Here is a 23,397-nt window from a genome sequence, read left to right as displayed (position 1 = left end):
AAGCCAAACCACTTCCTTTTCTTGGAAATCACTGGCTTCCTGCCGATACGTCTGAGCCTTAACAAGGCAGGTTGCACATTAAAACGAGCCAGACTTAGAAAAAGCCTTCCTGCGATAAATTCCATCTAGTCAGCTTTGTGTCGGAGTCCTGCGGTTTCATTTTACGATGCTCAGATGATTTAAAAAAATTGGATAGCAAGTGAATGATAAATAAAAGCAAGTAAAAGAACGCTTTGAGTTTCAAAAGAGGAATCTTTACTAGCTTAAGTGTCAATTTTGTAGCAGTGCATGGCTTATCTGTGAAGCGAAAACCTTCGCAGAAGCAGTATGATGATATGAAATGAATTTACGGGGATGGTTACTGGGTTGTTGCATGCTTTATGTACGTGATTTGTAGTCTGCCTATATATATATTTATATATATATATATATATATATATATATGATATGTATATATCTATATAGATTATACAGTATATATATATAATAAATTATATATATATATATATATAGATATATATATATACATACACACACACACACACACACACACACACACACATATATATATATATATATATATATATATATATATATATATATAATATATTTGTGTATGTAATATTTATAAACATAAACATAAATTGTCTATAACACACACACACACACACACTACACACACACACACACACAACACACACCAAATACATATATCTATTATATATATCTATATCATATAATATTATATATATAATGAGAATAAAAGTTTAGATTGCTGCTCAGGAAAGGCACTGCATGTATTTACGTACAGTAGAAAGCGTAACATTAAAGTTCCACGCTGTGTGGAGTCAAATTGTTATTGCTTGTGTCATTCACATTATTATCGTTCTTCATATTTGTCCTCTGTTGATTATTTCTTTTTTCCTAGGGGGATACAAACTATCGCCTTTTTTTTTTTTATAGAAATATCTTCTAACGCGAGCTGGAAACTCGTGCTGAAAGATACTACTAAATAAACAATTCTGGTTTGTATACCTCGGAAAAATACAAATTACTTTTAAAATTCATTGTATTTTAATTGAATATTGGCTTCATCGCGCACTCATTTCTCTGTTGGTTTTATTAAACTTTTAGCATAATACTGTTTGTCTTGAATAGCCGAACTCTGATTCATTGAAATACTGTATTATTATTTCCCATAATTATCTGACCATAATCCATGACCCTGGGTGTGTATTTGTATAGTAGTTTTTATGTTGAGGAAATTTTTTATATTCCTTTCCGAGCTTTGTTTTTTGTGGTGTTTAATATACTATATATATATATATATATATATATAAATATATTATATATATATATATATATATATATATATATATCATATATTTATATATATATATATGGTTTACGTTGTCATTGATAAACCTAACTACCTAGAACAAACGATGAAGGCTGATAGTATTAAGAAATGTGTTTGATTTTCTCATGACAGTTCAGACCATGCCTTGCCCCTATAAATATTTGATAATGAATGAAAATAAAATGGTAGCCTATTATTTTCTTCAAAGTTCTGGTTGCCGTGTTATTAAGTCGTGAAGACCGATAACTCTTAAAAAGCAGTATTCCGTAGATTATAATAAAATTTTTTAGGTAGTTATAAATTTTGTACTTATGCGGAAATATCGTCATACATTTCAGAGTGAAATTATTTAAATAGGATACTTACAATTTACTAAAGCCATGAATAAGATTTACCTGCTTGAATAAGATTTTCTTAAGATTATTTTCATATATCTTCGCAAATACCTCATTGGAACCGGAGTCCAGTTGCATGTGCAAATCGATGCTTGTGGGAATTGCCTTGGGGAACAGAATCTGCAACAATAGCTCCCTTAATGGAGTTGCCAGTTTACCTCTGCATTCACCGCATCTTTGCTCCTCGTATTTGTAGACTGTTTTTGCAGAACAACAAATGATGCTGTAGTACATTGCTCACTGTAGCGGTGCAATAGCTGAGTGCACTAATAGCTCGCTAAATGCGGCAGTAAATTAACTTTTGTGAATGAAGCTAAGACTGATCAGTGTAGCTCAGTGCAGCTTTGCATTGCTCATCACTCAGGCTTAAGATTGCGAACAGTTCGAATTCCTAAAGACTGCTGCGAGGACAGGTTGCTTGCAGAAGTTGCTGCAGCAGTTGCCTCATCTTATTGCTTTTGTTTCGAGTTCGGTTGCTTTTCCTCGCGCTCGCTGAAGATGAGTATAATGGGTTTTCATTGTAACGTCCCCTTTGGAGTTAAAGTTGAGGTGTTCACGGCTTCATTGTAAGTGACTATCCATTAGAATAGTTCTTTATCTCATCGGTTCTCGCTTGATTCATTTCTTGATTTATTATCATTATTACTATTTCTCTCTCTCTCTCTCTCTCTCTCTCTCTCTCTCTCTCTCTCTCTCTCTCTCTCTCTTTTAGCACTTCGGCAAATTTCGTCGAAAGCTGTTTCCCATTTGATACAATTATAATGTGCTTCAAAAGTTCAAATAATTGAATATTAAGTATGCAAACATTATGAACTGTGCAGCTAAGTGTAGGTAGAGTTTAATAAAAATATTTAATTTTGGAATTCATTCCATTTGAATGAGTGATATTACAGTCCTATTCACGTAGTAATCACTATGCAGTAATCACTATATCAAAATCTGAATTCTGTTTTTGGTTGGTTTACATAGAATTAAAACAACGTTGCAACTGAATAACAGGAATTGCTAGTATTCATTAGAAATGACATTCCAAGTTGGTAGCATCAGTGGGAGCGAGCAGTAGTAATTAAAGTAGCAGAAGTTGATATTTCAATGATGAGAGTAGTTTAAAAAGAGAATAACTGCCATTGCAGCAGCAGCAGCAGCAGCAATATACAATAAATGTGCCTCGCTGTCGAACTTCTCGGTTCCAGAAGTCCTTTATTCCTCACACCGTTGGGCTGTGGAACTTCCAGCCTCCCTTCAGAGGATGTCGTGCAGTTGGAACTTCTTCAGAAGTTCAAGCGAAGATGTAATGCATTCAATATTGAATTCTTCTTCATTATGTGGAAGGTCCATTTGCTATTAGATCTTCAAGGTTTGGTTTCTCACACTTAGCATTGACTTTCTTATCAGTAGATCATTTTTCATGAGATGGGTATAATGTAGCTTATATACATATATATATATATATATATATATATATATATATATTATATATATGATATATTATATATATACATATGTATGTATATATATACATATATATATATAATATACATATATAGTAAATATATATATATATAATATAATATATATAATATAACAATATATATATATCTATTATATAATTATATAAATATATTTCTATAGATATATATATCTAATATCTTATATATATATATAGATATATATATATATATATAGATCATATATATATACATATATATATATAAATATATAGAGAGAGAGAGAGAGAGAGAGAGAGAGAGAGAGAGAGAAGAGGGGAAGAGAAGAGAGAGAGAGAATATATCCTAATGAATGAAGAGTTTCTCGGGTTCTTTTGTTTTTCAAGGTGTGGAAAGACGGAAGTAATTACTCTTAAGTGGCTGCGCAATCAGGACGATGGAGACAAAATATCTTCGGAATAGTTCTTCTTTTCCTCATAATTCTTCTTCTTCTTCTTCTTCTTCCTCCTCCTCCTCCTCCTGTGATATATTGACTCTAAGAAGTTTTCTTGGATTTTTTACCTTTTATTTGAAAGAGACCTGAATGCATTCCCTTAGGTTAATTGTGCTGATATAATATTTGAACCCAATTGTTTTCGCTTTGTGATGATTGTCTTTATCACTAGAGCATGAGGTACTCACACCAATACACATACACACACACACACACACACACACACACACATATATATATACGTATATATATATGTGTGTGTGTGTATGTATGTATGTATGTATGTATGTATGTATGTGTGTGTGTCTATTATGTATCTAAATATATATTCTTCTGTGTTCTATCACTGGCATTTCGGTATTTTTGCCACCTACCAAGAGAATGGTAATGTCCTTTTATTAAAATCAGTACTCTGTATCACTTACAAATATCCCTTTTTCAGTATTAATTATGATAGAGCTCTTCAAGAACGATGTCCAATTAGATGGGAGTGCATAACAGATAAAAAGGTATATCCGAAGATTTAGGTACTGGAATAATCAACTTTTACTATCACCTTTCTCTCTCTCTCTCTCTCTCTCTCTCTCTCTCTCTCTCTCTCTCTCTCTCTCTCTCCCCCTCTCTCTTCAAAATCTCTCTCTCTCTCTCTCAAATTCAAAATCACTATATTCTGTTGACAATCTGGAGAGGATATATTATGAAACGACTAAAAATGGCCATCATTTTGGAAAACTTCCTTCGTTTTCCCTTGATTGAAGACAGTCGAAAAAGGCATATTTTATACTAGCACGCAGTTCCAGGTACCCCTCCCTTTGAGAACGTTCACCAGCTGATGAAATGGAAGATCTACGATTTATCCAGGTCGTTCCAGACCCAATTCTCCCTGTTTTCGTGCCTCCGGTAGTCTTCCCATCTTTTACTTTCCGCCTCCCTTTTTTTTTCTCTCTCTCTCTCTTTTTCTTTTTTATATATTCCCTTCGCGCAAGTAAAAGAAGTATGAATTCAATCTTCGGAAGTATCTTCTTCCGTCTGGCAGTGTTGAATGGGTTTTAGTCGATAGATTCCATCTCCAAACTCATTCCAAATTGACAGATCCTTTCCTGGACTATCTGCTGAACTCAGCATATAACCTCCTAGTCCCATTCCTTCCCCCCGCCCCCTTCCCCCTCCTCCCATCCCCTTCCCCCTTCTTCCCTTTCGCACCAGCGTCACCCTCTCCGTCAGTGTCTGATATCTGCAACAAAAATGTTGGAATAGAGAAACGCCGAGTTTCTTGAAACACCGAACTTGTGACGTCGGAATGGATGGTCTTTATTTACAAGGACTGTCAGCCGACCGTTTTGTCTCGAACTTATCTCCCTCCCCTCAGCCAAACTTTAGCCCCGAGTCCTTTAGAGGTGTGTTGCTGCCTGTGTTTGCATCTTTATTGTTGGCTGTGAGCAATATTGTGCTTATGAAATGTTCTCTCTCTCTCTCTCTCTCTCTCTCTCTCGTCCTGTCAAGCTCCTCAACCCTCTCGAACTCACATCTCTCTCCCATCTCCTCGTTTTCTGTCCGCACCGTCTTCTCCTCTCTCATCCTCTCCTCTCTCTAGTCCTCCGTTTATTACCCTTCCATCACGTTCGTACACTCTCATCCTACGTGTCCATCCCATATCCCCTCCCTCGTCTCTCTCTCTCTCTCTCTCAGTTCTTCATAATGCTGCATTAAGTCTGAGATGTGCTTAGCCCACTGATGATAAAGGAGACATTTTATCTTCAAGACTAATTAATCGTAACGTTTTATAACTCTCCGTAGGTAAATTATGCTTTCTCCGTGTTCTCTTCAGCGCTGCCTCCTGGTGTAAATTTAGCATCAAGTTATCAGAGAGAGAGAGAGAGAGAGAGAGAGAGAGAGAGCAGAGAGAGAGAGAGAGAGAGGGGCTGTCAAGGGGTAGGGTGTTGATAAGGTATTGATGATGATCTGATGCGTGCGTTCAAGAATGGTGTGATTAAACTCACATTTTTTAAATCCATTTTCATTCTATATTTATTCCCCGGTTTGCAGTGACATTATCGATTTCGTTTGTTAAAGTACTATGTATATTAAATATTCATACATACATTATATATATATATATATATATATATATATATATATATATATATATATATATATATATATATATATATATATATATATATATATATATATACATAATCACGCGTCTTCAAAGAGTCAAGGTGGCCGTAAAAACTCCAAAGTTTATTCAGGATTGGAATGAACTCCAAGTTTGAAAATTTCTCAATAATGGCCAAAGACATCAAGAATTTTTTTTTCTTTTTTAATAAATCATGCCTCAGAATAATATCAGGTCTGTCAATTGAACATGACGGTGGCGTGATGATTAAACCTCACTGAACAAAAAGGGAAAATACTTTTGGCTTTCATTTTTGTCTTCCTTTTTTGTATTAAGTTTTTGTCACTCGAATGAAGTTCGAGAGAAAGTTGTGTTTCTTGTCCCTTTCTCGGGCGCTTTTTATAAGCAGACATCTGAGGAACTTTTGGACGAATTTCGGTGAAACATTGACGAGATTTTACCGACTGACTGAGTAATTAGATTTCTCTGGCGCCTCGGATTAAAATTTCAGGTTTTGACGATCGAAATATTTTATGAAGACTTTGGTTAGACACAGATAAGATACAAGTCTTGCTGTGATCTAGTTGTGATATTCGCAACGTGAAACGGCTTATAGGGAACGCAAAGTTTCATTTTGTCAATAATGATATTGAAGTACATTATGTAAACAAATTTTATTCCATAACACCATTATTTCATTAGTTACCGACGTTTTTCAGATGAGGAATTAATATATTTATCCCGGCCGCCCCGCAGCCCACACCCCCCCACCCCGTTTTTTTTGTTTTTTGTTTTAGCTGATAGGTAAGATGAATGAAAGAAGAGTGAAGGCAGTTAACTAGCTAACTATGGTAGGGAATTGTTTAGAAAGTTAATTTGTCCGTAGACTAACACCCAAAAATGTCATAGAATTCTCGGAGGAAGGTCACACGATTACTTTTTGTTTACATGAGTGACATTTACAGCGAAATGCTATAATAAGGTCTAAGCGAAGCCTGAAGACTCGTTTCATTTAAATAGTAATTTCAGTGCGATCTTATTAAATCTATAGATGCCTTTTCGATCGAATATCTAATTTTCTCTTATGATCACTATCCGGCCGTTTCCTTGGAATATACATCAGAGTTAACGACCCCATTCACAACTATCTACCAGTTCCTCGTTGGACGTGTGGTTTTCGCGCTCGGCTACCAATCCGGTGGTCCGAAGTTCGATTCTCGGCTCTGCCAACGCCAAATCAGAGGAATTTGTTTCAGGTGATAGAAATTCATTTCTCGATATAATGTGGTTCGGATCCCACACTAAATTGTAGGTCTTATTGCTAGGAGACCAATTGGTTCCTAGCCACTTAAAAATATCTAATCCTTCGGGCCAGCCCTAGGAGAGTTGTTAATCAGGTCAGTGGTCTGGTAAAACTAGGATATACTTAACAACTATCTACCGACGTCTGTGTATTTACTTCATTTATTTATCTGTGTAATTTTCTGTATTATATCAACCTTTGTTTATTAATTATTTATATATTCTTGCCTGTTCGGTATGCATGCAAGCTTTTCACATTATCCCGACATATCTCTTTGACCATTTTTTACTGTTGCCAATGAAGTATGCAACCATTATATTTTGATTTTAATAGTGAAATATTTAGGTTAATTGCATAACTAATGACATAGTTAATTAATGCCCGTGCAAGTAAATTATACATGGATGCTTAATTATGTGAATAATAGAAATGACGAAAAACATGTTCGTTATACCGTGTTTATGATTTAAATTTTAATGACCTATATAATTTATTAAGGGTTAAAATGCATTACCACGAAAATAATGGGGTCACATGAAATGAAAATGTACAAAGGAAAGACATACTTTAGTTAATATTACTTGAAGAAATATATCTTTGATTACCTATATAACTTTTCCTCAGCCCTTGCCTCATTTCAGATGGTTGGTACGAGCCCGGAGGCGCACACCAGACCTCTTATCCCCTTGAACTCTTTACTGTTCTTGGTTTTCAATTAGTATTTGCCTATTTTGCATATTTTAAAACTTTATTTCATAGTATAAGTTACGAAAATATTTATGAAGTATGCATGCTTCAAGTTGAATTTTCTTTATATTATTTGTCAAACTTATTTTGATCTAGAATAATGACCAGTCAAGCATTAATTCCATCGTCGATGACCATAGTCGTTGCGACGCCACATTACGTAAAAAAATCAGTTAGTATCATCCACTATAACTCATGGACTCCTACCGTTTATCCATATTCGGCTTTGATTGTTATACAATAATAATAATAATAATAATAATAATAATAATAATAATAATAATAATAATAATAATAATAATAATAATAAAGTTATTATTATTATTATTATTATTATTATTATTATTATTATTATTATTATTATTATTATTATTATTATTATTATTTACTAAGCAAAACACTATAACATGATTTGACAACAAGGCTCTTTTGCAAAACTCCTGCTTGTATTCTTAAAACATACACACACTATATACGCATATACTATACTTACACACACATACACACACACACACACACACACACACACATATATATATATATATATATATATATATATATATACTTAGACTACAGACCCTTTACTTATTTATTTGTTTATTATTATTATTATTTTTTATTTTTCTATATTTGCTCTATCACAGTCCTCCAATTCGACTGGGTGATATTTATAGTGTGGGGTTCCGGGTTGCATCCTACCTCCTTAGGAGTCCATCACTTTTCTTACTATGTGCGCCGTTTCTAGGATCACACTCTTCTGCATGAGTCCTGGAGCTACTTCAGCCTCTAGTTTTTCTAGATTCCTTTTCAGGGATCTTGGGATTGTGCCTAGTGCTCCTATGATTATGGGTACAATTTCCACTGGCATATCCCATATCCTTCTTATTTCAATTTTCAGATCTTGATACTTATCCATTTTTTTCCTCTCTTTCTCTTCAACTCTGGTGTCCCATGGTATTGCGACATCAATGAGTGATACTTTCTTCTTGACTTTGTCAATCAACGTCACGTCTGGTCTATTTGCACGTATCACCCTATCTGTTCTGATACCATAGTCCCAGAGGATCTTTTCCTAATCGTTTTCTATCACTCCTTCAGGTTGGTGCTCGTACCACTTATTACTGCAAGGTAGCTGATGTTTCTTGCACAGGCTCCAGTGGAGGGCTTTTGCCACTGAATCATGCCTCCTTTTGTACTGTTTCTGTGCAAGTGCCGGGCATTCGCTTGCTATGTGGTTTATAGTTTCATTTTTGGTATTGCACTTCCTACATATGGGAGAGATGTTATTTCCGTCTATCGTTCTTTGAACATATCTGGTTCTTAGGGCTGATCTTGTGCCGCTGTTATCATTCCTTCAGTTTCCTTCGTCTCATGTATTGTCCGTGGATTGGTTTGTTGTGCCAGTCCTCTGTTCTGTTTGTCATTCTCCTGTCTCTGTATATTTATGGGTCTTCATCTATTTTTATTAGTTCTTCTTCCCATGCACTCTTGAGCCACTCGTCTTCACTGGTTTTCAGATATTGCCCCAGTGCTCTGTTCTCGACATGACGCAGTCTTCTATACTTAGTCCTCTCCCTCCTTCCTTTCGTGTTATGTATAGTCTGTCCGTATTTGCTCTTGGGTGTAGTGCTTTGTGTATTGTCATATGTTTCCTGGTTTTCTGATCTATGCTGCAGAGTTCTGCCTTCGTCCATGCGACTATTCCTGCGCTGTATCTGATTAATGGCACTGCCCATGTGTTTATGGCTTTTATCATATTTCCGGCGTTGAGTTTTGACTTGAGTATTGCCTTGAGACTTTGCATATATTCTTTCCTGATCGTGTCCTTCATATCTTGGTGTTTTATATCCCCTCCTTCCATTATTCCCAGGTATTTGTATCCAGTCTCATCTATGTGTTTGATGTTGCTCCCATCTGGTAGCTTTATCCCTTCAGTTCTCGTTACTTTGCCTTTTTGTATGTTGACTAAGGCGCATTTTTCTATTCCAAACTCCATCCTGATGTCCCCAGATACAATCCTTACAGTCTGGATTAGGGTATCTATTTCCTTGATGCACTTAGCATACAGCTTGATGTCGTCCATGAACATCAGATGGTTGGTTCTGTTGCCTCTTTTCTTGAGTTGGTACCCGGCATCCATCTTCTGTAGTACTTTTGTCATGGGAATCATGGCTACTACGAAGAGTAGTGGGGACAGTGAGTCGCCCTGGAAGATCCCTCTCCTGATATTAACCTCTGCTAGTCTTATTCCAGAGCTTGTAAGTATTGTATTCCAGTTGCGCATTGTATTATTATTATTATTATTATTATTATTATTATTATTATTATTATTATTATTATTATTATTATTATTATTATTATTATTATTATTATTATTATTATGTTATGAATTGTAAATCCTTAAACTAGAGTAACAGGCATTTACTGTGTTGAATGCCTGTGTATTTAAAGGTGAGGAAAAAACTCGAGAAGAAAGTACCTAACAGGTCCAAGTATATAGAGCAAATGTCAATGGATAATTATTTGAATAGCCTACAACAAGTAACAGTAAACAAAATTTAATACTATGAATAAAATAAGAACGATTAAATTAAAGTTAGAGAACAAATAAGCTGCGAAATTGTGCCTGAGTATGACATCAACCACGGCTTTATGATAGCAGTCTCTCTCTCTCTCTCTCTCTCTCTCTCTCTCTCTCTCTCTCTCTCTCTCTCTCATAAACAGAAAAGTATCGCAGTCTTCCAGAATATATTAATGGATAAAAATAAAGCTATATTGAAAAGCAGGCCATAGTTTCGTTTTCTGTTATTAGCGTATAGAAATGCGCTGAAGTAGAAGCGTTTGAATAACATACGTATTGTATACTCAAATTCACAGGCAAATGATGAATGTGAAAAACGGAACTCCGATATTTTGAGGATGAAATGATTTGCCAAATCCCTGTCGTTCAAAATATGCATTATTCATAAAGGAGATCAAATATTGAAAGCATAAAATCCTTTTATAGCTTTATGAGATTCTTCAGGTCGTTGAAGCAGAATGTGATTTTTAATTTGTTTTCAATGATATGTTTATATAATTTTTCGAATTCGTAACTGCGAATATTCACGTGAGCGGATTTCGGAATTTTTCAGCAGATATATTTGTTTTAAATAATAATTCATACAAGCTAAAAAAGAAAAGAAAAGAAAAGATAAAAGATACAGTGATACAACAGTTAAAGCAATTATCTTTGCTTCCGTGTTAATTTCTAATGTTTATGTTACCAACATAAAACTTTATATTTTTCAACCTTAGATGTTCGTGAACTATAGCGAGGAGTCAGAACGTGAAATTAGTCATACATTATATCTTACATGTAAGAGATAATAAGCTGTTTTTGTTACCAAACTCATTCAGGCTGACTGAAGCAGACAGCTCTCTGGTTTAGTCTTTAAACTCGTTTTGGAAAACAAAGCCAGGAAATTCTCTTGACTTGTTTCAGGATTGCTGTTTGTATTGTTCTTATAAAGTAGTTGTCGTCTGTCTCACTTATCCGATTAGCTCTCCTCCATATCTCTACGTTTAATCAGACTATTTAAATTTGTTTACATATATAGATTTTCTTTCTTTCGTTTTTCGTGATAGCCACAATGACCTTTTCACTTCTTAGCTCTGTTGCACTTTATGAATACCCTTGTCACTATGATCCTAAATCAGATTGTGAAATAAATACAAATATATCTGGTGAAAGTAACCAGTAGTGTATATATATATATATATATATATATATATATATATATATATATATATATATATTTACAGTATATATATATATATATATTATATAGTGTATATATATATATATATATATCCATATACTATATTATATATGTGTATATATATATATATATGACTGGTAACAATGTTCTGTAACAACAGAATTCCATCTAATAAAAGGAGCCCATAAAAACACCAAAATATAGAGAAAAGTACTATATTTCAGAGACTGCTGTCTCCTCTTCAGGTAGATGAATGAGAAAAGTTTACAGAAAAGGTGGTATTTATACCAAGAGGTCCATCCACAAACAAGCCAATTTAAGTCACCCCCGCTGATAATCTTCCTTTAATCTTCTTAAGGGTTGGTTGAATGAAGAGGTTGTCGATCGTGTCCGAAATCCATGCTCCTTTTTGAGATGTTCATTACCTGCCTCTCTTTTATTAAGGCCGATTCCATCATTTGACTCTTGTACCGGCAGTTGCTGCTATAAATTACACGTGACAAATTCCAGTTTATTCTATGGTTATGTTCATTTATATGGTTGAAAATAAGCAGAGTTCTGTTGTCCATACCTAACTGACCGTTTGTGTTGTATTAATCTCTGGGAAGGGATTTACCTGTTAAATCCGATGTAAGATTGGTCACAGTCCTGGCATGGGATTTCGTATACCCCAGAGTCTTTGGAGATGCCTTTTGTTGGACGTTAATCAGGGATTTGGCTAAGGTGGTGTTTGGGTAAGTAAATACAAAATTTAAAGTTGAATGGGAAACAGACAACAAAATTCCTTTTCTTGATGTTTTAATAATCAGAGATACGACAGAATACAAAATTCACCATATACAGAAAACCAACGTTCTCACTTTCATACATTCACTACTTTAGCTATCACGACAGTACTATCAAGATAGGTGTAGCTAGTAACTTGTTCTTAAGAGCCTTACGAATTTGTTTCCCAGAATTCCTGGAAAAAGAATTTGAACTAATTCGCAAGCAACTTTCGTCTTTAAAATATCCTGACCATATAATTTGAGAAAGCAATTCACAAAGCAAACGTAATTTTCTACCGACCCCCTAAAGACAAGACCAGAGATACACCCAACAATAAAATAATAATTCCCCACCTGGACACGATTAAGAGAATAACCAATCCCTTCGGAAAATCGAACCCTTTTGTATTTACTTACCCAAACACCTTAGCCAAATCCCTGATTAACGTCCAACAAAAAGGCATCTCCAAAGGACTCTGGGGTATACGAAATCCCATGCCAGGACTGTGACCAATCTTACATCGGATTTACAGGTAAATCCCTTCCCCAGAGATTAATACAACAACACAAACGGTCAGTTAGGTATGGACAACAGAACTCTGCTATTTTCAACCATATAAATGAACATAACCATAAATAAACTGGAATTTGTCACGTGTAATTTATAGCAGCAACTGCCGGTACAAGAGTCAAATGATGGAATCGGTCCTTAATAAAAGAGAGGCAGGTACTGAACATCTCAAAAGGAGCATGGATTTCGGACACGATCGACAACCTCTTCATTCAACCAACCCTTAAGAAGATTAAAGGAAGATTATCAGCGGGGGTGACTTAAATTGGCTTGTTTGTGGATGGACCTCTTGGTATAAATACCACCTTTTCTGTAAACTTTTCTCATTCATCTACCTGAAGAGGGAGACAGCAGTCTCTGAAATATAGTACTTTTTTTCTCTATATTTTGGTGTTTTTTATGGGCTCCTTTTATTAGATATATATATATATATATACATATACATATATATTATATATGTGTGTATATATATATATCTTATATATATATATATATATATATATATATATATATATATATATATATATAATGTGTGTGTATTTAAAGGTATGTGTGTTTGCATGCAAACGTGTGTCTACTGCATATACGTACGTTTGCGATGTAGATGAACTGAGTATAATTCATCATTCTTTGAGGAAAGAAGCAGTCTCGTGTCTAGAATGTCATTCCATTAAGCAGAAAAGCTGTACGAATGTTAGTGTAATTTGGGGATAAGCTTTTAATCTGCAATTGCCAGCCAGTGCACTTTGATACGCGGGGAAGCCAAGGTTGCGCAAATGCCAAGGCTGGAGGAATTTTTCTCTTTTATTTTATCTTATTAACGTTCGTCCTTCACGCGTTTCATTGGGAATTATTGAGTGAAGCAAATGGAAAATTGTCCTGCACTACAATAAATATTGAGTTATTGAGGCAGAAAAGGCCGTTGTTGTAAACGATGAGAAACGAATCCTGCAATGCTTTCCTCAGTTTTTTTTAATTGAAATTGCAGTCTATCGTGATGTTGTTTTAACATGCATACCTAAACGACGAGGGTTAATTACATAATTACGCCAATTACGCTATGCAGTAGGTAATTAATTTGGTGAATATGCCCATATTAGCGGACGATAATGAACGGATGGACATTGCAGCGGAAGTACACGAAGCAAGTTCTGCAAAGTTGGTGGCCGTGTAAAAAAGAACCGTTAATTTTTCCCATACAACATAAGATATCATGTATGGGCAGAGCAATTTTGCCATCCATGGGAATTTAAATGGGAATAATGGGAAGTTGGTTGAAAATAGGGTTTATTTATAAACTTCACAAATTGTGTAGCTGACTTAATGTAATTACCTCATTAAAGCATAATTATATTTATGCGTGGTTGATTTACGCTCCTGGTCTGCTGGGACCGAAGACCTCTGCTGCTGTCTTATATTTGAAACCAAGCGGCAAACTAGCGATGCGTAATCACTGTATGCATGTACACTATTATTTATTAGATATATATTAACAGTAATGTATGCTGTAGAAGGTAATTTGAAGAGAGCGACCAAAGGTTTATGTGATCATGATAATAATGTATATGAGAGTGACTAGTTTGGTGTAAATGGGTCTCAGACGAGGTGAGTTTGTCTGTTCTGGAAGATATGGCTGTTTGATCTCTTTATGAATGGAGTCACACGAGGATTCGGAGAGAGAAAGGGCAGATGTAAAGTTGTGCCATTGGAAAAACAAATCGTAAACCGAGTTTGGAAGTGACTCATGTTAGTGAATGATAAAGAATTAATTGGGTAAAGGGAAGATAAATAGCAGGTGTTGGTGAAAGAGTTTGAAAGTGTTCGCAAGGAGAGAAAGTTGAAAGTAGATGTCAGCAAAAGTTATATTAATGAAAGAATTTCATTGGGTATCTGGAGTATATGTAACAGATGATGATAGGGTGAGAAAAGTAACTGACGGGCCAGATGAAACAAGTTTGGTCATAGGCGTGCCGATGAAAGCCGTAATTGGAATGCATGATGCCATTGTTAAGTCAACTTGCATTTATGTAAGTGAGGTATTAAAAGTTTAAGTATGAACAAGAGTAAAAACAACCCAAAGGAATGAATAGGTGAGGAAAGTTGGGAAACAAATAAGTGGTTTAGAGGTGATGAGAGAATAAGTCTTTTGAGTTGGTTGGTGAAAGGAGGACGACAGGCTCTTGAATGATGAATAAATGGCAAGATGGAGTACTGGAACGGGCGGGCTTATTCAGGAAGCGAGGGGAGTTCATACATACAATAAAGTTGAGGGGCGCAATGTGTGAATGTCTGGGGATGAGAGACTCCTCGAGTTGCTGATGAGAATTCTGAACAGGTGGGAGGTATGAAGCTGTAACTGCTGAGGATGTTTCATGCACAGGAGTTTTACCCTTGAGGTAAAGGACGAATGTTGCACCAGATATATTCTTATTCACTCAGGAGCCACACCCTATGAAAAGAAACGGATTCGAGTTCATCATACACACAACACAGTATGTTATGTCATATATATATATATATATATATATATATATATATATATATATATATATATATATATATATATATATATAAACACACACATATATAATTACATACACACACACATACACACACACACACACACATATATGTATATTATATAATATATATAATATATATATATATATTATATATATATATATATAATATGTATATATATGTGTGTGTGTGTGTTCGTGTGTTTCTATGCATGCATGAAGGTCAAGCTATTTATAGAACAATTAGTTTAATAAAATTTATAAAGCTCTGTCTTTCAAACTCACACGGTGCACACACTTGCAAGCACAGAAATTAAATGACCAACTTGTTCCAACAAAGAGAGAAAAATCCAAGGAGAATTGTCACGAAAGAAAGATGACGGAAACAAAATTGGTGCTCAGAAATGAATGGAAATCCTGAGATCCCCATTTCCTAGAGTTAGGATGACGGAGCGTTCCTCGTACAACCATTCTCTCTCTCTCTCTCTCTCTCTCTCTCTCTCTCTCTCTCTCTCTCTCTCTCTCGCTTTGTTAGTTTAAATCGGACGAAATTATGTTTCATAAGTGAAGATCTCGAGATGACTGCAAAGAGAAAAGTTCTTTGGTAAGAGATCAGGAGGTATAAAAGGCTTTTCGGGGCAAGAACACTTAAAAACAAGATGGGGGGGAACAGGAAATTGGTGCATTGCTTTTTTACATGAATTTGCATGAAGAATATAAGACGAGAAGATAAAGAATGGCATAAGGGTAATCTTGTCCTGAAATGAGACAAACTGGATGACGATGAATTTCTTCTGCTTTTTATGGATGAAACACGTCATACAACGTATTGGTGATCTTTTATCACATTTTTTTCATTGTTGATTGCAAGAATCAATTCAGTTTTTATACATTTGAAGTTTTAGGTTCTTTATCAGTGACGCAAAGAGGATAAGACTCTTATGTGCATAAGATGCCTATTTTTTCTTCAGTATGAATATGCGTTCTTTTAAGAGGAAGAGAGAGGGAGAGAGAGAGAGAGAGAGAGAGAGAGAGAGAGAGAGTCGGCTTAACATGGTGTGCAACGTTTTTCGCCGTTCAACACTTCTGTGCTTGCTCCTACACTTTTCACCTACACTAACACAGTCTCTCTTCTCTCTCTCTCTCTCTCTCTCGTATATATATAATTATATATTTGTATATATATAATATATATATGTATATATATATATATGTATATATATATGTATATATATATATATTATATATATATATATATATATATATATATATATATCTACAGTGTAAAATTTGAGGTCGTGAGCTGGTAGCAGAGATCTAATAAATGCTTCATAGGTAGCATGAAGAGGTACTGGAAAGGAAGGACTCAATCAGGAAGCGCGAGAGGTCGTGAAAAATATAATTGAATAGCAGTGTGTCTGTATGTGTGTATAAGGTGTTAGTGTGCTAGTCATTCTACTGATATGCCCTCTGTGTAAGTGTAGGAAGGGGCACAGTCGATCCATCCACAACAGCACTTGAGTTAAGAATGCTGCATGACTCTTGGTTTGTTTTTGTATTCTCAGACCCACCCCTTATTAAGGGAAAAAACCTTATGTTCATCAAATTTGTTCATAATATGAAAATACCGCTCCCTTGAGTCTCTTCACTTAGGAAAATACAAGACGGTAGACAATGCCATTCCCTCACCTAACAGAGGGTTCAAATACGAGTCCCTACGGCATCCATCCAGTTTCACAGACATTAGCATGAACCCATAAACAGTAATCCTCTTAACACACTTTGTTCCCCGCACAGCGTTCACTGATCAATCATTTTTATTTCTTTAACAGGCCTTAGTCTTATCACCATTTACTTCTTAATATCCATGTCACATCTTTTTACTTGCAAAATCTTTTACCCGCTGAATTCTCTCCGTCTCGTTGCTCGGAGCAATCGTTTGAGTATCCTGGAAAATTCATATTTTTTTCGTATTCTGCAAAAGGAACGATGGAAATGTTTTGTAATCTCTTAATCTTTTACCCTTTCAAGGTATCTTATTACTTCATATAATACTTAGCAGTGCTAGGTATTATAGGATTCATTTTTTTATTCTGAGATATGCAACACTCTTCATCATTTTCACGAAGATTTTGGCTGAAGCTCCCATCATAAATTCGGATTTGTGATTCCTTTCATGATCTTTTGCTATTACTGCAAAGTTCTTATTGCTATTCTCGGCTCTCATTCCGTCCGTTCTCATTTTACCATCTTGCTGCAATTTTATTTCCCAGAATACCTTTAGAGTCTGACACTTGAATTCGTTCATTATTCATACGAACATTCATCATCCATGTGAAGAGAAACTGCAGATGCTGGTGTTAAGAGTATAAAGATATTAACGAGGATATAAAATATCAGTGAAATTTGGTAAAAGCCATTTGGATGAAGTTGAAGTAGGTTAAGTGTTTTATGTATGCTGCATAAATTTAAGTATTTGATTCATACGTGCATTAGAAGTGGATGTTACAGAATGAAGAATAAAGTAAGTTATCAATCACTCACAAAGGAAGAGGTAAGAGAAGCCTGAAGTGCTTCGGGAAATTAATGAAGTGAAAGGCGTCTAGGTTTGAATTTGTGTGAAAGCATTGAAAAGATACGACAAGAATAATTATTTTTGTAGTAAATGTCGGGTAGCAAGAGTTGAAAAAATAAATAACGAGGACACGCAAACTAGGCTGTGTCGGAGGACAAGATTAGCAGTCGTATCGGTAAAGTGCACATTCGCTCACAAATTAACTTAGGTCTCTATAGAAATAATGAAGGGAAACGAACCTGAAGGAAACACTTGACTGACATTAGTGGTCGGGCGGTTTTTGTTAAATCGAGCCTGGCATAATATTCCTCGTTCTGCTGCTGCCACGCTGCGTTGGTCTGTGAAGGTCGGGCTCGTGATCTGATTGACGTTCGTCCCCATCGGAATTTTCAAGTTCTTTTGATAATGCTGACTGTGATTGACGTTGTGCCATCCATGAACATTACGCACACGCTCTGTTAAGGAAGATATATGACTATTCAGTGCTTTTAAGTATAGTCGTGTTCGAACGGTTTCCTTTTAGCTCTCGTAATAAAGGACGATTTGATCCCTTTGGGAACGAAGTGGAAATGGGAGATCAAGATTCTAAAACCCTTTGAGACAAACGGACAGCTTTTAAGTTGCAAAAGCTTTTGTGAGAAGTCTCCTCAAATAATGAGAATGGCCGCGGAATCACGAACCAAGCAAAATGTACATCTCATGTTGTGTATAGATTGTAATAACTTGTCTGGTTTCGGGCAGAACAATCGCGAAAGTTGACTCGGCGATTTCCGAGTCTCTCTCGTTCGAGGAATGAGAAAAGTTTCGAAATGAAAGTTCGTTAAACAGCCATTCATTACTGCAGTCTTTCCGAGTGTGACATTCCCTTGTTTATGGCGTGTTATCGCGTCGTAATTTAGCGCGCAATGGCTTTAAAACACTAGGCAGGACTGATCAAATAAAAGCTTTACGTGGTGAATCAAGATAAACCTCGCAAGTGGTAATAGTAGTATTAGTAATGCTGGTTTACACTTCAAGAAAATTAAATAGAAGAATGTTTCAATTGTAAAGAGCAATGTGTATACAGACAGCTTTATTTCTTATTGTGTATAACTCCTATACCCCACATGTCCCATAGGGGGGTAGTGCCGCCAGTGCACCTCATGCTGTACATTGTAGGCATTAGGTACTTAAAGTACTTTTCAGCGTTCCATGGACCACTAGCTACAACGCCTTTCATTCCTTTTTCTGTATTTCCGTTCATATTCTCTTTGATCTTATTTTTCCCCCTCTCCTAGCAATTGCTTCATAGAGTAACTGCCAGATTCTCCTGTTATACATTTACAATCTTTTGACTGTCGATTTCCAGAATATAAAGGCCTAAATTCTATATTCTATTCTATTCTATACCCCACATGCAATGACCTCCATGTTTAGGCTTCTGTCGACCAACTTAGATATGCAGAGTGAAGAGACCTGAGACCAAAAGGCAAGATGGCACGTAATGTCCTGAGGTCGGGGCCGTCTCAGCCCTCTTGTCATATTACGGTCATTTTTAACGGTGTATGTACACTAGCTGTATAATAATTTTCAGGGCTGTTCTTTTATAGAATTACAGATTGGCTGATATTTTCAGATAGATTACAGTTGATTGGGGACTGTTGGGAGCAACTACTGAAGATGTCGAATTAAAATGACAATATTTATTTTTCGTTTACAATGATCCGAAAAAAATTAAGGCAAATAGATTTTTAGTATTGGCATTGAAATTATATATGAGCGAATGTTAAGAGAATTCGATTTTTTATTTTTTAACATAGGAATAAAAATAAAACTATTGCAGCTAATTTATACTTATATATATATATATATATATATATATATATATATATATATATATATATATATATATATATATATCCGTTGTGTTGCATTTTCTATGAATCTCTGCATTAGAAATAAAAAATACTTCTGAAATTTAAGTCTGATGAGGTTATCTTATTTATATTCATAGGTGCCTGCTTGCTGAATACTCATTTTACGCGTAACTGCTTGCGTGCTTGCGTACGCGCTTGTGGAGCTCAAGCTAAGCATTATAATACTTTGATTTAACAGTGGGAATGTTTGACTTGCAGGCTTCACTCGGATGGCCTTAAGAGAATCACTCTTAAGATTATGAAACCGATGACGATCGTAGGAAGAGAATCTATTCTGCTGAAAACTCTCAGGCGTCAAATTAAATTTCATTATTAGCCAATTGCACCACGAGAAGCTATGCGATGATTCAGAACTATTAATTTCCTATAGTTAATTGATACGCTAATGCATTATTTTGTAAGTTGATTATCGATGTTTGTAAATCATTCACTTCAGCTGAATTTTCTATTTATTCATACTTTTCTCTCTTCCTCTACTTCGTTATTCAATGCTGAGGTTTTCGCGACTCATGCCTCTGAGTCACACAATTACATATTCCTTTACCTTACACAATACAATAAATTTAGAGATCAGAATTTCTTCCACGATGCTGTTCATGTCTTGTTAAGGGTGTACAAACATCGGAATTGTCATGTTTCCTTGTGATCTCTCTCTCTCTCTCTCTCTCTCTCTCTCTCTCTCTCTCTCTCTCTCTCTAGTTGAGCAAGATAAATGAGATCTAAGAGGTGTTTTATGCAATAATCTTATGTTTTTTCAATTATCTTAATTTTGTGCTATAATCTTATATTTTGTGTAATAATCTTATATTTATTACAATATTCTGTTTTGTACTGTACAATATAACTGAAAGCGTAGGGATAGCATTGAAGAATGACAATATATTGAAGACATCAAAAAGAGTCTGATATTTATTAGTGCGAGGGTAACATTGCGAAATATCCTGTCAGTGTGCTTCCTGCCTTCATACCGTCGAAATGTCAGGCAAGAAGGATAATCTACAATTCCTTCTGGAAATCATACAACTGTACAAGGATTTACCTGTACTATGGCGGGTTAAAAGCAAGGATGCAGTGACATAAAAAGAAAGACAGCGCCTGTGAGGTCTTGTTGAAGAAGCATAACGAAAAATACCCAGAGGCTACGAGAGATATGCAGCAGCTTATTGCAATTCCGATTAAATCAACATAAGTGTCCGTCATAATGTCTCTGAAATCCTTCGCTCGACTGACGATACTGAGCAATAATATGGAGCCTTGTAGGGGGAGACACATATTGCACAATAAAATTAAGACAATGATATAGATCCTATAAGTGGCGCTTTATGTTTTTTCAATAATCCCCATTTTATGCAATAATCTTTTGTGCCATAATCTTATATTTTGCGGAATAATCTTAGTGTTGGGCATTGAGATAAGGCAAAGCGAACGTATACACAAAGACAGCAGAATATTTAGTTAATTAGATACATTAAGCCCAAAGAAGCAACGCTCTACTTTAATTTCAGGAATCGTAATTGACGTAGCAAATTGCTTGAATGATTCAGTCGTCATTTAGCAATTCGATGAGGAATTTCAGATGCGGAATGTTGGATTACATACTATGCCTAAAACCTACCTCGCGTTCTCTCTCTCTCAAGAAAAAAGAAAAAAAAAAAAACTGCTTTTCCGATGGTCGCCGGCCTCTGTTATGTGAGTAATCCATCCCTTGAAGGATTATTCAAATGGCTTTAAAGATCCCTGTATTTAATCTGGGATTTTGCTCTGCCCCGAGTTAAAAGTACTTGATATGTAGATACCCGGGAGGGGATCGCGCGATGCGTAACGGAAAAGGGCGGAACATTTCCAAACATCCATGCAGAGCCTCTGGTGGGGGGTGGGCCCCCGGAGGAGACGAAGGTGGCTGGGCCCCTCCCCGGGTATGGACGAAGGCTTTTGCCAACCCTGCTTGTAGTTTGTTTGTATGTAAATGGTGGTTTTGAATATACATGCACTTATATCCATCCGTCCGTGCGACTGCTTTCCTATTAAGGTATTTTGGCTATATTTGAAACGGTAGATTAGATGATGATTTATCGTTTTATTCCGCCCAGGTGGAATGCATATCGAACTAACTTTTAAAACTTTTAAAATGAAATTGGATGACGAAAACGAACAGGCTAGGATTGCATGAGATATTCAAGCCGTTGTTGGTCACGTATGAAGAGATATTGGTTGCAAAAAAGAAAACCTTTTACAGTTTTTTTATTCCATGTTGGGTAATGCAAGATATATATATATATATATATATATATATATATATATATATATATATATATATATATACATACAAATACATAAATCATTCCTTGCTTGCGGTTATTAAGACGTGCTACATTTCAACAAAAAGCTATCAATTTAGAGTTGTGATTTCACTTTGCCAAATTATATTGCTTGAGGAAATAACGGAAACAATATCAATGGAAAAGTAATGATATTATACTTATGAAATAACGTAAATAATAATAGTGGAATGAATGAATGTGATATTACAAAATTAAAATAACTTAAATTATTGGGCAATTGATTATGAAAAATACGATTTTAACCGTAAGCATCGAAATAAAGCTTTGTGAATAAAATGTGACTCTAGACATCTAACAACCGTCAATCAACGGATGTGTGACTCTATAGGCTTCCGAAATGGAAGGCCAGTAAATACACACACTTGCGAAATAAGAAGGCAACAGAATTCCTCTCATTGTGCGGTCAGATCCCGCCATGTAGCCTAGGCCTAACGTCTTCATTCTGAACATTATTTTCGCCAAATAAGCCTCGAATTTTTGCGTGGCTTTTATGGCCTGGGTCCCTTTTCTCTCTTTGTATAGATGGCATAAGATCCACCATAAGAAAATTCTGAAGGAGAATAACATAGCTTCAATGAAGTCTTGAAATAGGCTTACATGGTGCCCAGGGGTCAATTTTGGTGTATTTAAATGACCGAGAAATAGACCCATACATGTATGTATTTTGTATAAAATTTTTTTCAATGTTCATTTATATTCTTATATATAATGATTTATTATATATATTCTTAGTTTTATTTAAAATTCTTATCTATTAATTAGGAAAGAAAGAAAGAATAGAGGGAGCGAGGAAGAGAAGGAGAAGAGGGGAAGAGCGGAGAGAGAGAGTGTGTGTGTGTGTGGGTGTGTGTGAGCCCCCAACCCCTCTTCCTAGTTAACAAACAAACAAAACAAAGAATCATCTCAATTTCTTCTTGCGGAATACAGCGAGAATTCACTTCACGCGGCTTTTAATTTAGGTAGTTTGCTTGCTGAATTTCAAGATCGTTCTTCATCGTTTTCCAGGTTTTTCATTTTTTCTGCATGGATCTTGGAGATGGGATTCGCTGCATGTTATTTGATTTCATTTTTTGTTGCGTAT

General features: G+C 35.4%; 1 long non-coding RNA gene across 1 annotated transcript in view; it reads left to right on the top strand.

Annotated features, from left to right (window-relative positions):
- Positions 1 to 23,397, top strand: part of LOC135226290 (uncharacterized) — a 240,049-nt gene that overhangs the window by 192,153 nt on the left and 24,499 nt on the right. The gene's annotated exons all lie outside the window — the stretch shown is intronic.

This window comes from Macrobrachium nipponense, chromosome 20, assembly GCF_015104395.2.
Source record: "Macrobrachium nipponense isolate FS-2020 chromosome 20, ASM1510439v2, whole genome shotgun sequence".
Classification (NCBI taxonomy): Eukaryota; Metazoa; Arthropoda; class Malacostraca; order Decapoda; family Palaemonidae; genus Macrobrachium; species Macrobrachium nipponense.
Note: the sequence above shows the minus strand (reverse complement) of the source record. Positions and strands in the feature narration are given on the sequence as shown.